The sequence below is a fragment of the Hemiscyllium ocellatum genome, chromosome 19 (genome assembly GCF_020745735.1).
Source record: "Hemiscyllium ocellatum isolate sHemOce1 chromosome 19, sHemOce1.pat.X.cur, whole genome shotgun sequence".
NCBI classification, from domain to species: domain Eukaryota; kingdom Metazoa; phylum Chordata; class Chondrichthyes; order Orectolobiformes; family Hemiscylliidae; genus Hemiscyllium; species Hemiscyllium ocellatum.
Window position 1 is genome coordinate 6509959 of NC_083419.1, and position 13752 is coordinate 6523710.

Genomic DNA, 13752 nt, shown 5'->3' on the forward strand with positions numbered 1-13752 from the left:
TGTCACCTAGACAGGGGACAAAACGTCTGCAACACAAATTCCCAGCTCGGCGAACAGAACCACAACGACGAGCACCCGAGCTACAAATCTTCTCACAAACTTTGAATATATATAGTTGTGCATTGTTTCTGCGTGCTATTTTAAAACTTAAAGCACTTCTTTCTGTTGAAATAGGTTTTACCCAATCATGGTCTGAGGCGGCAATATTTAGCAGAATACCAGCTAGGCTAGTTGAGACACCCACTGTGTATATCATTGGTTCGACAGATACATGCTTTCCATTAGAGCTTTGTGAACCAAAGAATGACAGTTTATTTAGTTCAGTCCAATTTGTTTTGAAACATTATCTGAAAAAGTTCTCTGATTATTCTGTATGTTAAAATCTCTACTGATTGGAGTCATACCTGGCACACAAGATGATAGTTCTGGTCTCAGCGCAAGGACCTTTCTGCAAGAGTTTCTCAGGGTAGTGTCTTAGCCCCAGCCATCTTTCACTGTTCCCTAAATGACCTTCCCTCCATCCTAAGGTCAGATGTGGGGAGGTTTGCAAATGAAAGCAGAATGTTCATGATCCTCAGATACTGAAGCAGTCTATACCCAAATGCAGCAAAGCCAAGACATCATTTAGTTTTGACCTAATTTGTGGAGTAACACTTGCGCCACATGAGTGCCAAGCAATGACTTTCTGTATTGAGAGAAAGCAGCCATTGCCTGTTGATATTCAATAGCGTTACTATCATTTGAATCCCTTAAATATTACTATACATATAAGAGCAGGTCATAGACTAGGAATTCTTTAGAAAGTAACTCACTTCCTGACTCCCCAGGTCTTGTCCACAATCTACAAGGCATAAGTCAGGAGTGTGTTGGAATACTGCCCTTTTCCCTGGGTGTGCAGCTTCAACACCATCCAGGACAAAACCAGACCACTTGCTTGCCGCTCCATCTAACACATTCAATATTCACTCCCTCTCCCATTGACACAACATGGCAGCCTTATGTGCCATCTGTAAATGCAACTGACCAAGAGTACTTAGATTACACTTTTCAAACCTGTGACCACAATCACTTTGAAACAAACAGCTTGGAACACCACCATCTGCAAATTTGCATCCAAGCTGTACAGTATCTTGAATTGGAACTATATTGCTGTTCCTTTATTGTCACTGGGTCAAAATCCTGGACCTCCCATCCTAAATGATATTGTGGGTGCACCTACACCACATGGATTGTAGAGAGGAAACTTAGCATCACCATCTCAAGGGCAGTTAGAGATGGACGATAAAGCTGCCACAATTTGTTTAGTTAGTCTGTAAAATCTGATACAACTTTGTTTTCTGATAGGTCATTTTTCTTTCATTCCTATAATGTATTAATATTGTATAAAGGCAGCTTTTGTATCATTTGACATTTTCACTATTTTGATTTGGATCCATTAAAATCAATAAAGCAGAGTAAACGTGGAGGGAAGATTACATCCTTAATTATAACCTTATTATATTCTCATTTGCATTTTAAATAGTGTTTCAATTTTTAAAACCTCAATTTTCTTAATCTGAGACCTTACGGTTTTAAAAGTCTGGAACATAGCAGAAAAGGAAGAAGTTATACTCTTTTATAGCAACAAAATTTGTTGCAAATAAATAAGGTCAATCTTATTTTGTTTGTGCCCAGAAGTTATGGCGATGAATTCTAAAATGAGATGAAATTTGTTATTTAAGACAATAAGCTATGACATAATGCATAGCTCAACCCTTCTCTCTGTACAAACTAGTGAACCTGAATGTCTTTAGAGAATATTGGGAAGTAAATACATGTACTTGGTAAATGACTATATCAATATTGCTTCGCTTTAATCTCTGGTTAGGATGAAATGAGCATTTATTTTTCATTTTTGCCAGAATGTTGATTATATTCATTTAACTCTGATAGGTTTATTGCATTTATTTTTCAAGCAAATAAACAAATATTCATTCACACCCACAGCTTGGTCAGGAGGGTGTATTTTGTTTAACTTGAAATACCAGTAGAAAAGTTCAGAGTTCATTTATGTGGCTGAACAAATCTGATTGGCATGTTTTGTGTTAAGTATATACAACAAGCTGGTAATGAAGCCACAATGTGGATCATATATGTTTGTTTATCATGCAGTTATTGAGCACATCTTCATCTTTACCAAAGAGCACCAATAATATGAAATAAAATATATTAATTTTTCATTTTTGGCTCTTTCTTCAAAGGACTTGACGTATTGAATTGTATTGTAACTGTGAATATAGGTTCATTGCAATATGAAAATTTATTTTGTTGAAGGTCATTAATTAAAACTGTGTTGATCCTTACTTTGTAATTAAAAATATCTCCCATGTTTCTCTACAAAAATAACTGAATTGCATTCATTTTAACAGTGTCTATACTGGAGATGTCTCACACTGTTTCCTGTGTGGAATTATATATATGAATGTTGCATTTCAGTTTTTTAAATTTTGTTCAATAAAGTGGAGAACCCATTCTCACAGACCTATATACATATCTATAATATAACCTGACAGTAGTAATTTATATATCACAAGAGGAACATGGAAATAATAAGTTTTGTGAGGGACCCAAATAGATAGGCATAAGCAGGCAAGGGGACTGTTGGATATTCTCATTCCTGACATTCTTCCATAATAGGAAAGCTATAGTCTCCTAGGAGTGATTGTTCCAATTTAGCTCACTTTTTGAAAAAGGCTCAACCATTCCCTGCTTCCCAATAAGATTAGAAGAATAACTCTAAGTAATGAGGAGGCAACATACTAGTGGTATTATCACTGAACTGTTAATCCAGAGACTCAGCTAATGTTCTGGGAACCCGGGTTTGAATTCCACCCTGTAAGAATTGAATTCAATAAAAGAAATCTGGAATGAAGAGTCTAATGATGACCATGAAACCATTGTCAATTATTAGAAAAAACCATCTGGGTCACTAATTTCCTTTAGGGAAGGAAACTGCCATCCTTATCTGGTCTGGTCTACATGTGACTCCAGACCCACGGCAATGTAGTTGACTCTTAACTGCTCTCTAGGTAATTAGGGATGGATAATAAATGCTGGCCTAGCCAACGAGGCCTTCAGCCCATGAATGAATAAGAATTCCTGGACTTGGACATTCTCCTTAAACTGACAATCTAGTGCACTACTGATGACCAACAGAAACACTAAGTCTAGACATCAAAGATGAACAATTGCAAATGCCCACAAGACAGTCACCCAATCTGCCAAAACATGTGTTTTCTCTCACCACTGATTGTCAGCCTCCTGCTCAGCAACTTTTTCTGCTGACCCCACCTGCTTCCTATTCGCTACCCATGCTGCCTTTCTTGAAGTGGCTATCTCAGAAACAGCTTTCAATATCATGTCATCACTATCTGTTATGCAATCTGCTTAAATATTACTATTTTTGCTGAAGAGCACGTGGCTGTTTCCAGCTGTAGGTATAACTCTTCTCCAGCCGTTTGGTCTTCACCTCATTTTGGTGAAATTCATATAAAGATTTTGACAAAAATGTTGGATTTGCTCAGAAGATGTGACTGGCTCTGTGGAGACAACAGTTAAATTTCTAGCTCCATGATCTTTCATAAATACTGCCAGACCTTTTAAGAATTTGTAGAATTCTCTGTTGTTATTCCAGGTTTCCCACATCCAACTGTACCTTTCCAGCACCACGGATGGTTTTATTTCAGGGGTGCATTAATTGGAAAAAAGATTCAACTATCCACCCATTTAATTGGTGTAGATTGAGAACAGATCACCATGTGCATTAATGTAACTTTTAATCTTGAAAAATGCCTTGTGTCATTTCAAAATAGTCAAAAACCAGATATCCAACCAATAAACCAGGAGATGTCAGCTAGGTTGATGAAAAGCTTAGTCAAAACAGTAAGTTTTGATAAGCATCTTCAAAGACGATCTTCCTTTCAAAGGCAGAGGTGTTGAGGCTGGAAACTCCAAATTGCAGCAGAATTCATAACCACTGCTGTAAACTTGAGTTATGGTACTACTGGACAAGTCAGATCCCAGAGATAAGTCTGGCCTAATAGGTCATCTTTTTGAAAATTGTTAATGTGTACATTCACTGACACATCGTCACATGTTGCTGGAGTTTCTTTCACAACAAAAGTTTATTACAATAAAGTTGAAAATAAAACAAGTCATAGGACATAGAATGTACAGCATAAAGATGGGACAGCACGGTGACTCAGTGGTCAGCATTGATGCCTCACAGTGCCAGGGACCTGAGTTCAATTCCAGCCTTGGGCGACTGTCTGTGTGGAGTTTGCACATTCTCCCTGTGTCTGCATGGGTTTCCTCCAGCTGGTCTGGTTTCCTCCCACAAGCAAAAGATGTGCAAGTTAGGGTGGATTGGTCTTGCTAAATATCCCATAGTGTTCAGGGATGTGTAGGTTGGATGCATAAGTCTGGGGTAAATGTAGAGTCAAAGGGGAATCTGTCTGGGTGGGTTACTCTTCGGAGGGTCAGTGTGGACTTGTTGGGCTGAAGGGCCTGCATCCGCACTGTAAGGATTTTAAGGAAAGATCCTTCCATTCACTATGACTGCGCCAACCATGATGCCATTCTAATCTAATTCCATCTGCCAGCACAAGGTCCATCTCCCCCTATTCCCAGCCTGTTCATGTGTCTAAATACTTCTTGAATGTTGCGATCATATCTGCTTCTATCATCTCCGTTGCAGTCACCTATTACTCTGTAAAAACAACCTGCCTCGCACATCATCTGTAAAATTTCCTGTTCTCACTATAAATTTATGCCTCCTTGTATGTGACATTTCCATCCTGGGAAAAGGACTCTGACTATCCACTGGATCCGTGCCTTTCATAATTTTATAGGCTTCTATCAGGTCAGCTCTCAGCCTCCAACCCTCTCACAAAAACAATCCAAGTTGGTCCACCCTCTCCTGATAGCTGATACACTCCACCCAGGCAACATCCTGGTGAACATCTTTGGACTCTCTCCAAAGCTCCCATATGCTTCCTATAGTGTGGTGACCACAACTGCACACAATATTCCAAAGTTCACCTCACTAACATTTTATAGAACTGAAACATGACTCACCAACTTTTAAATTCAGTGCCCCAACTGATGAAGGCAAGTCTGCTGTATGCCTTCTTTGCTACCTTATCCACTTGTGTTGCCACTTTTGATGAGCCATGGACTGGCATCCCAAGGTCCCCCTGTATACCCTGTAGTTCCTAAGGGTCCCGCCATTTACTCTACACTTTACTCTTGCATTTGACTTCCCAAAGTACATTATCTCACTGGATTACCTTTTTATACCACTTCTGTGCCCTTCTTTCTGGCTGATCTCTACCCTGTTGTATCCTTTAACAGCCTTCTTCACTCTGCATAACTCTTTGTGTCATCTGCAAACTTACTAATCAGACCACATATATTTTCATCCAAATCATTTCTATATTATTACAAAGAGCAAAAGTCCCAGCATTGATCCTTGTGGAAAACACTGGTCACAGAACTCCAGTCAGAAAAACACCTGTTCACAACTACCCTGTCTCTCCTATGCCAAACCAATTTTGTATCCAACTTAACAACTCATCCTGGATCCCATATGACCTATCTTCTGGACCAGCCTACCATAAGGGAACTTGGCAAATACTTCAGTAAAGTTCATGTAGACAACATCCACTGCCCTACCCTCATTAATCGTCTTCATCACTCCTTCAAAAAGTTCAACCAAATTTATGAGATAAGACCTCCATTGCACAAAGTCATGCATTCTGAATAAGTCATTATTTTCCAAATGCAAGTACATCCTGTCCAATAATTTCCCTGACACTATAGGCTCACCGGCCTAAAATTTCCTAGATTATCCCTGTTGCCCTTCTTAAACAAAGGAAGATTATTGGCTATTCTCCAGTCTTCTGGGACTTTACCTGTGGTTGAAGAGGATACAGAAATCTCTGTTAAGGCCATAGCAATATCCTCCTTTGCCTTCCTCAGTATCCTGGGATAGATCCTATCAGGCCCTGGGAACTTAACTATCTGAAGGAATTTCATGATATCCAACAGCTCCTCTTCATAAATTCCCTCCTCTGTCTTTGAGTGGACCTATTCTTTCCCTAGCTACCATCTTACTTCTAATATACATACAGAATGTCTTGGAATTCTCCTGGTCTTAACTTGCCAAGGACATTTCATGGCCCCTTTTAGCTCTTCTAATTCCTTGCTTAAGTTCTTACCAGCTTTGTTTGTATTCCTGAACCTTACTTCCTTTCTTTTTTTGACTAAACTTTCAAAAATATCTCATGTCCTCAAGTGTGCCTGAATCTTGCAATTCTTATCCTTCATTCTTACAAGAACATGCTGGCCCTGAACTGGCCTTTAAAAGACTCCCACACATCAGATGTGGATTTACCATCAAACAACTGCTCTCCAAATAAGGGGAGATGAGGGCCTTAGAGCTATTATTGCTGGACTGTTAATCCAGAGACTCGGGTAATGTTCTGGGCACCTGGGTTTCAATCCTACCACAGCCTATGGTGGAATGTTAATTTGAAACAAATCTGGAATTAAGAGTCTGATGATGACCATGAAACCATTTTCAAAATAAACCCATCTGGTTCGCTAATATCCTTTAGGGAAGGAAATCACCATCCTTACCTCATCTGGCCTACATGTGACTCCAGCCTCACAGCAATCTAGTTGAATCTTAATTGCCCTCTGGACAATTAAGGATGGGAAATAAATGCTGGCTAGGCCAGTGTGCTCTCATCTTGTGAATGAATAAAAAAATCTAATTTCTGCAGTTTCTGTGTAATTTTTTAGTTAGCCTTTTCCCAATTTAACACTTTCACCTGAGGATGAATCTTACCTTATCCATGACCATTTTAAAACTTCAGGAATTTATGATCACTGTTCCAAAAATGTTCACACTGAAACCTTGACCAACCGACTCATTTGCTAAATTCCCAATTACAAGGGTTAGTGCAGTCCCTTCCCCAGTTGGACTATCTACATTGTTTTAAGAAACCCGCCTGAATGCTAGAAATAAATTCTGTGTCATCCAAGCCACTGGAACTCAGGGGAAGTTAAAATAAGCCACTATAACAACCTGTTATTTTTACATCTTTCCATGATCAACCTCTATATCTGGGTCTACATCTCCTGCTGACTATTGGGAGGCCTATAGTATAACCCCATTATAATGATTGCTCCTTTCTTATTCCTGAGTTCTACCCACATGTCTCGCTGGATAAACCCTCCAAAATGTTCTGTCTTCGTGCAGTTGTGACAGCCTCCTTAAAAAGTAATGCAACTCCCCAACCCTTTTTATATCACTCTCTACTCACCTTAAACATCTAAACTCTGAAATGTTGAGCGCCAGTCCTGCCCTTCTTTCAACCAACTTTCTGTAACAGCTACCACATCATAGTTCCACGCTCTAACCTGGGCTCTAAGCTCATCTACTTTACCTGTGATACTCCTTGCGTTAATATAATGCAAGATATTCAACACCTCCTCATTATAAATGCCCTCCTCAGACCGCCAGTCCCCCTGAGATTATTAACCTGATCCTGCCTGTTCTTCTTATTAGATTTACTTGATGTAACATCCAACTTTTCAATCACTCCATGTGCTGGCCTACTGCACTGGATCCCCCCAACCCCTGCCACAGGGGTTTAAACCCTCCCTAGTCGCGCTACCAAACTTCCTTGCCAGGTTATTGGTGCACCTCCAGTTTAGATGTAGTCTGTCTTTCTGGTACAGGTTCCTCCCTGGAAGAGATCCCAATGATTCCTTATCTGAAAACCTGCCTCTTACACCAGCTCTTCAGCCATGCATTCAATTGTATTATTTTCCTATTTCTGGCCTCACTAGCACATGGCAAGGGAGTAAGCCTGAATTACAACCCTTGAGGCCCTGCTTTTCAATTCCCTACCTAACTCTCTAAATTCTATTTGCTGGATGTCATCTCTTTCTGCTGTTGGTAACCAATATGACCAAGACCTCCATCAGCTCATCCTCCCCTTTCAGAATGTCCTGTGCCCACTCAGAGACATCCTTGACCCTGGCATCAGGGAGGCAACACACCATCCTGGAGTCTCACTTGTGGCCATAGAAACACCGATCTGTGCCTCTGACTATACAGTTCCCTATCACCACATTATCTAATTGTAGAATACATTACAAAAAATCCCAACAAAACAGAGTTTCAAACGACTCCACAATGCTGTTACTTTTCAGTGAAATTCAGGGAAATTACACTTCGATATCAATTAAGTTTGAGTTTGTTACTGCTTCATTATCTGAGGTGTCATGAGTGGTGCAATCATGAACGAGCATCCTCACTTCTGATCACTTGATGGAGGTAAAATCATTGAAGAAGTAGATTGAGATGGTTCAGGCCAGGACACTACTTTGATGAACTCTTGAGTGATGTCGTGAACTGGGATGACTGGCTTACAACAACAACAATTAAGCCCCACAGTTCTACAGATTGTAAGGTAAATGAAGTTGCCCTTTTAAATACCCAATTTATGTAGAGGTGACAGGAAAACTCAAGCTCAAGAAGGCAGGGGAGAAATTTCAATGATACAGTGATGTTGTGTGGAGGGGTACACTGTAGTTATTTATAATTAGTATTAGTCCTAATTAACAAAGTTACGTTAAAAGGTTATCAAGATTTTTTCACTAATGCTACTTCTAAGATCTTAAATTTAACATGGTCTTGGTACTAATTTTGTTACAATTAAATCCCCATTGAAATGACTGTTTCTTACACTAAAAGATGTCTGAGAAACGCAGGAGATAGTCAATTATTTCTTTTCTTCCATATGTTTTGATTGATAATAAACCAATAGTTGTTTTATTTCCGAAATAATTCAGAAATCTAATGCATAGACATGATTTTGTTTAAAATCTGATATAGATCAGATATTTTACAGGAAAAAGCAGCTTACTTGTATTCTAAACTAAAAGATTTCTGAGAAACACAGGAGATAGCCAATAATTTATTTTTTTTCCACCATTTTTTAAACATTAACTCAAATCCCATATTTTATGATAAACTGTATTCCTATTTAGCAATGCAATTTAGACTGTCAATTCACTGCTACATTCTCGTCTTCAGATCATCAGTTCCACCTTCTGGGTGCAATAGGTATTACAATGTTTTAGTTTCCCAGGTACTGATAGTTCAATTTTTGAATATAGAATGAGTATGACAGAATGTCAGCATGTATGAATACATATCAGAAGTTTGGTGATATCCTAATCTGTCTATGTAATGACATCAAAGTAATTAATATGCAAGATAAAATGCTCAATGCATTAGTTTAGTGCAGTACTATGCCGTTTTTTCATATAATGTAGGGAAAGCGTGTAGTCATCTTTCCACAAGGTGCAGTTTTCTGCAGCCATGGGCAATAGCAAGAACACTAGTAAAACAGGATGAGAATGAAATGTCAGATTCTGATTCCCAGAATTACTTTTTCAGTTTTCCCTTAAAGTTTAAATGACAAGTTCCAACGTTACAATTAAGTGGTGATGACCTTACTTCTCAGCATTCGAACTGCATTATTAGCCAAACCCGCCTTATTTCTATGCTGTTCCCAATTCTCTCCTCTTTGCCCAAGACTGCCCATTCCCAGTGTGAATTCATTGTGGTCACTTGGAACAGCTGCAGCGTGCTGTTTACCTCTGAGCCTTCATCTAGCTGAGCGTCACCATCATTTCCCTCTGTCTGCTTCATAGACATTATCTCCATCCACCCCTCACCAAACATACACAGCTGATGTATCTACATATGATGCAATTTATGGCTCTAAGCTTGCTTTCTTGGTATCACACACTTTGCACACTTTTCGAGGTTGCCAGGCTCTCTGCTCTGCATTGCTCTTCAGTGTTATGGCTCCTCAGTCCTAACACTGTGCACCAGCCACTCTATTTGCATTGCGTTTTAGTGCAGAGGAAGAGGCTTATAACTTTTCACACTTTGTCGCGCTGAATAGATGAGGGTTAGACATGTTGCTGACCACAGAATACATTGATGTCACACCTGCAGCATGTGCGAGCGGCCTACACTGCAATAACACAGCATGTGTTTCAACCAAATGGCCATGTCTTAAAGTCGAAGGAGACCAGTCCTTCATGGACTGAAGAAGGGCTACTTTCAGTCTGGGGATACCACTTCACTCAGTCAAGAGGCTAATCCAATTCCAGTCCGGGGGTGGTGGGTTGTCATTGTCAGTCAGCTGCTTGGTCTGACCAGAATCTAGGGATCCTTGTCTTTGTGGTCTGGGAATGGGACCACAGTCAGTGCTACAGGTCAACTACAACCACCTAGGGATTGTAGGTATGCCAGGAGGATAGCTACTGTGGATACATCTGACCACGGGCTGTGTCCTGCTCACTTGGGATGTCCTCACAAGAAAATGTAGGAGTGGCCACTGTCTGTCCTTGGGGTGGGATTTTAGAGAACAAAGTGGAGAACAGTTTGGAGGGCTCTCACAAGTGACAATCACTGTGACCTCAAAGTGAGGAGAGTCAATGGCCAACACTGACATGAAAATTTTCAAAACCATGGACTCGGAATTTAAATTGGTATCAATAATATTTGCATTGATGGGATGAATAGAATTAGGGAGGCTGAAAAATCAGAGGATGCAAGAATAGAAAATTTTAAAATGGTGTCATCATTCATCTCAGGTGGAGATATACTCAGAAGGACACAAAGGTGAAAGCTTGCCATCTTGACTGCAAGATCACAAATGCAATATCGTGCAGAACAGTCACAGTTAAGTTAGTGGTTTTCTCTTTGAGAGCAGGGTAATAATTCTTAGAAAGTGAGAGTCTGCCAACAACCACTGATTCATTAATGCCATTCATTTGGAAGCAAATTGAAATTTACTGCAGGTCAGAATGAAGATTAAAAATTATAGCCTTAAGAAGTTTGCATCTATCACCATTTTGTCATGTCAGATAAACAAATCTGCACAGAGGGAAACTTAAAAGTCTCACCTGTGTTTGTATAATGGCATCACTTCTCAGATCTAACACTGGAAGGCAATGTCTCAGAGCTGCCATACTGCATACCTAACTGTAAGTATGCAAGGACATGGTCTGAAATGTTAAAGTGAGCTTTCTTTGGAGGGGATTTTATCGTATTGGACCAGTACCTAATGCTCACTCCCCCAGATAAGAATTAGCACTTTGGTTCTGCAACAGACATCTGAATAAGGTTAAATAGCTCAGAGACCCTAATGGAAGCATGAAATTGGCTTCCTTATGAACATCCACAGCACTCTGTGTCAGGGCATAATGTGACACTTCATAGTGATTGTCTGAGGGCATGGGAGTGGCGTTAATAAGCTTCCAATGCACCAAGGCTGGGACTATCGGTGTTAAATTTTGGAGGTACATACCAAATATCCTGGAAGTTGCATGACATGTCATACCAGAGAACTCTCAGGTTCTTACCTTCTTCCAAGATCCTCAGACCATACAAGATCCACAGCTGAAAGAAAGAGTTACCCTTGCATGGCTGGTTACACCCTTAGAGAACACTCAGATAGAGGAAGAGTGAAGACATAATGCTTTCCATGCTTCTACCACAGACCATACACCTTAAGATGATTTTTGATGTTTGGACTGCTGAGGTGGTGTAGCCTAGAAAAGGTATTCTGCATCATTCTTCACAACTGAAGCCAAAGGTGACGATGGCCTGGATACAAAAGAAATGGGGGAATCGAAGCATAGCCCTTAGAGGAACAAGATGAGGACAAGGGCATTGACCAGGAGGGACATCTGGGATGAAGCTATAACTGTGGTGTATGAGAGGCCACTCAGAACTTAACTGAAGCCAACTGCAAGATAAATGATGTCCAAACATGTGCAAGTTAGGTGATTTGGCCAGGCTAAATTGCCCATAGTGGCCAGGAGTGTGCAGGTTAGGTGGGTTAGCTTTGGGATATGCATGGTTAAAAGGATAGCATAGATGGGTGGGTATGTGTGGGAAGCTCTTCAGAGGGTCGATGGGGACTCGATGGACCGAATCGCCTCCCTCCACACTGTAGTGATTCTATGATTCAACAAATGAGCTAGGTGCACTGTTTCACTGTGTACTGTCGGTTACAATGGCAAACAGCCCCTGTTCTGTCCAAAGTATATGTGGATCGGGTTATTTCTGTGCTCCTAGATCTTTTATGTTGCTGAATGAATGTTTTCTTATCCATATGTTTGTGTGCATATGTGTTATCTTCAGATGTTAAACACTCAAGTATCTTTATTTTAGAGATGCTCTTGATATTTTGGGGGAAAGCAACAATTGGTGAGCAAGGACAGTAATTGTGCATGTTGCTGAGGTTAGGTGGCTCTTAATGCTTCATATTGGTCCAGATATCCAAGTGTTATGCAGTGAAGCTTCTCATGATAGGTAGTAGGTAGGCAGTGATCCTGGGGCACCACCTTTCCACCAGCCCATCTACCGCACCACCATTTGACACTCAGAGGACTGCTCAGTCCCAGGCAGATGACCCTTGGTCTTGACCATTAATGGCTTTGTCAAAATGCGCAGACAGGCACAAGAACAGCACGGAAGTCTGTCAGAGGCAGCAAGTAAACATGATCAAAGGATGGAAAAGTCCACCAACATTAGCTGTACCACATGATTTCAGGATTCATTCATCTGGCTATCTCCATGAACAGGTCAGTGACCATCATGGAGACCCAGGTCCAGCACACTGAGTGTTTGGTGAATACACAGCTGGTCAGATCCTGCAACATTCTAGTTGTAGGTGCTCAGTGTCACTTGCAAAGTGAGAGAGGGATCTTGATTGCATGCCTCTCAAGGAGACAGGGTAGTGCCTGTAAGCACTCAGAGGGAGGACCAGCAACACATAGAGCTCCCAGAAGTATTCTTCATGGTGATTACAGAGGTGCACAGATCCTCGATGCCCCCTTGCCTGCAATGCCAAAGCTTCCAGAGTTTCCAGCTGTGGAGCTGAAATTGCATGTAAACAGGATCTTGCCATCAGATCTGGGCCCTCTAGACTCCAAATGCCTCTGGGGATGAGTACCAAAATCTTCCAGGGCAACAGTGTCATCTCTACCCTGGCTCCCTCTAACCTGGCTGCAGACAGTGTGACTGCACTCAGCATCGTGGGAGGAAAGGAAAGCAGAAAACTTACTGAGGGAACATATGTGACATAGTGACACAACAGTAAAAAACCTTGCATTTTTCTAAATGTCTATGCACTTGCACTCTTCAAATGCCTGTTCTACTGTCTTTATTGCCATTTGGTTGAGGTTGCTCTCATGTGAGAGATGTGAACCCCTTCAGACATCCCAAGGATGAACTAATTGTAATCATGAAGCATTGCTCATGTCTCTGACAATCAGCTCCTAGACGTCAAATAGTCTCAGCAGTCGAGGAGCCTTGAACCATAACATTGATGATTGCAGGTGAGGAACTGTACACTTTAATGTTGTCCACATGTGATATTGGTGCCTTGTCTCTCTGATTTCTGCTTTCCCTTTACACTGAGTAGGACCTGTTAAATATGCAAAGAACTGCCTGAGGAAGTGTTAGACAATTTAAAAGACATTTGGACACATAGATGAATAGGAAATGTTTACAGGAATATGGGCCAAATGCAGCAAATTGGGACTAATTCAATTTGGGAAACTTGGTTGGCATGAACAAGTTGGACTGAAAGGTTTGGCTGTGCTGTATCG

At 40.7% G+C, this 13752-nt stretch overlaps 1 protein-coding gene across 1 annotated transcript in view; it reads right to left on the minus strand.

Moving 5' to 3' along the window:
* LOC132824846 (N-acetyltransferase 8-like) overlaps positions 1-13752 on the minus strand; it is a 78940-nt gene that overhangs the window by 34805 nt on the left and 30383 nt on the right. The window lies entirely within an intron of this gene.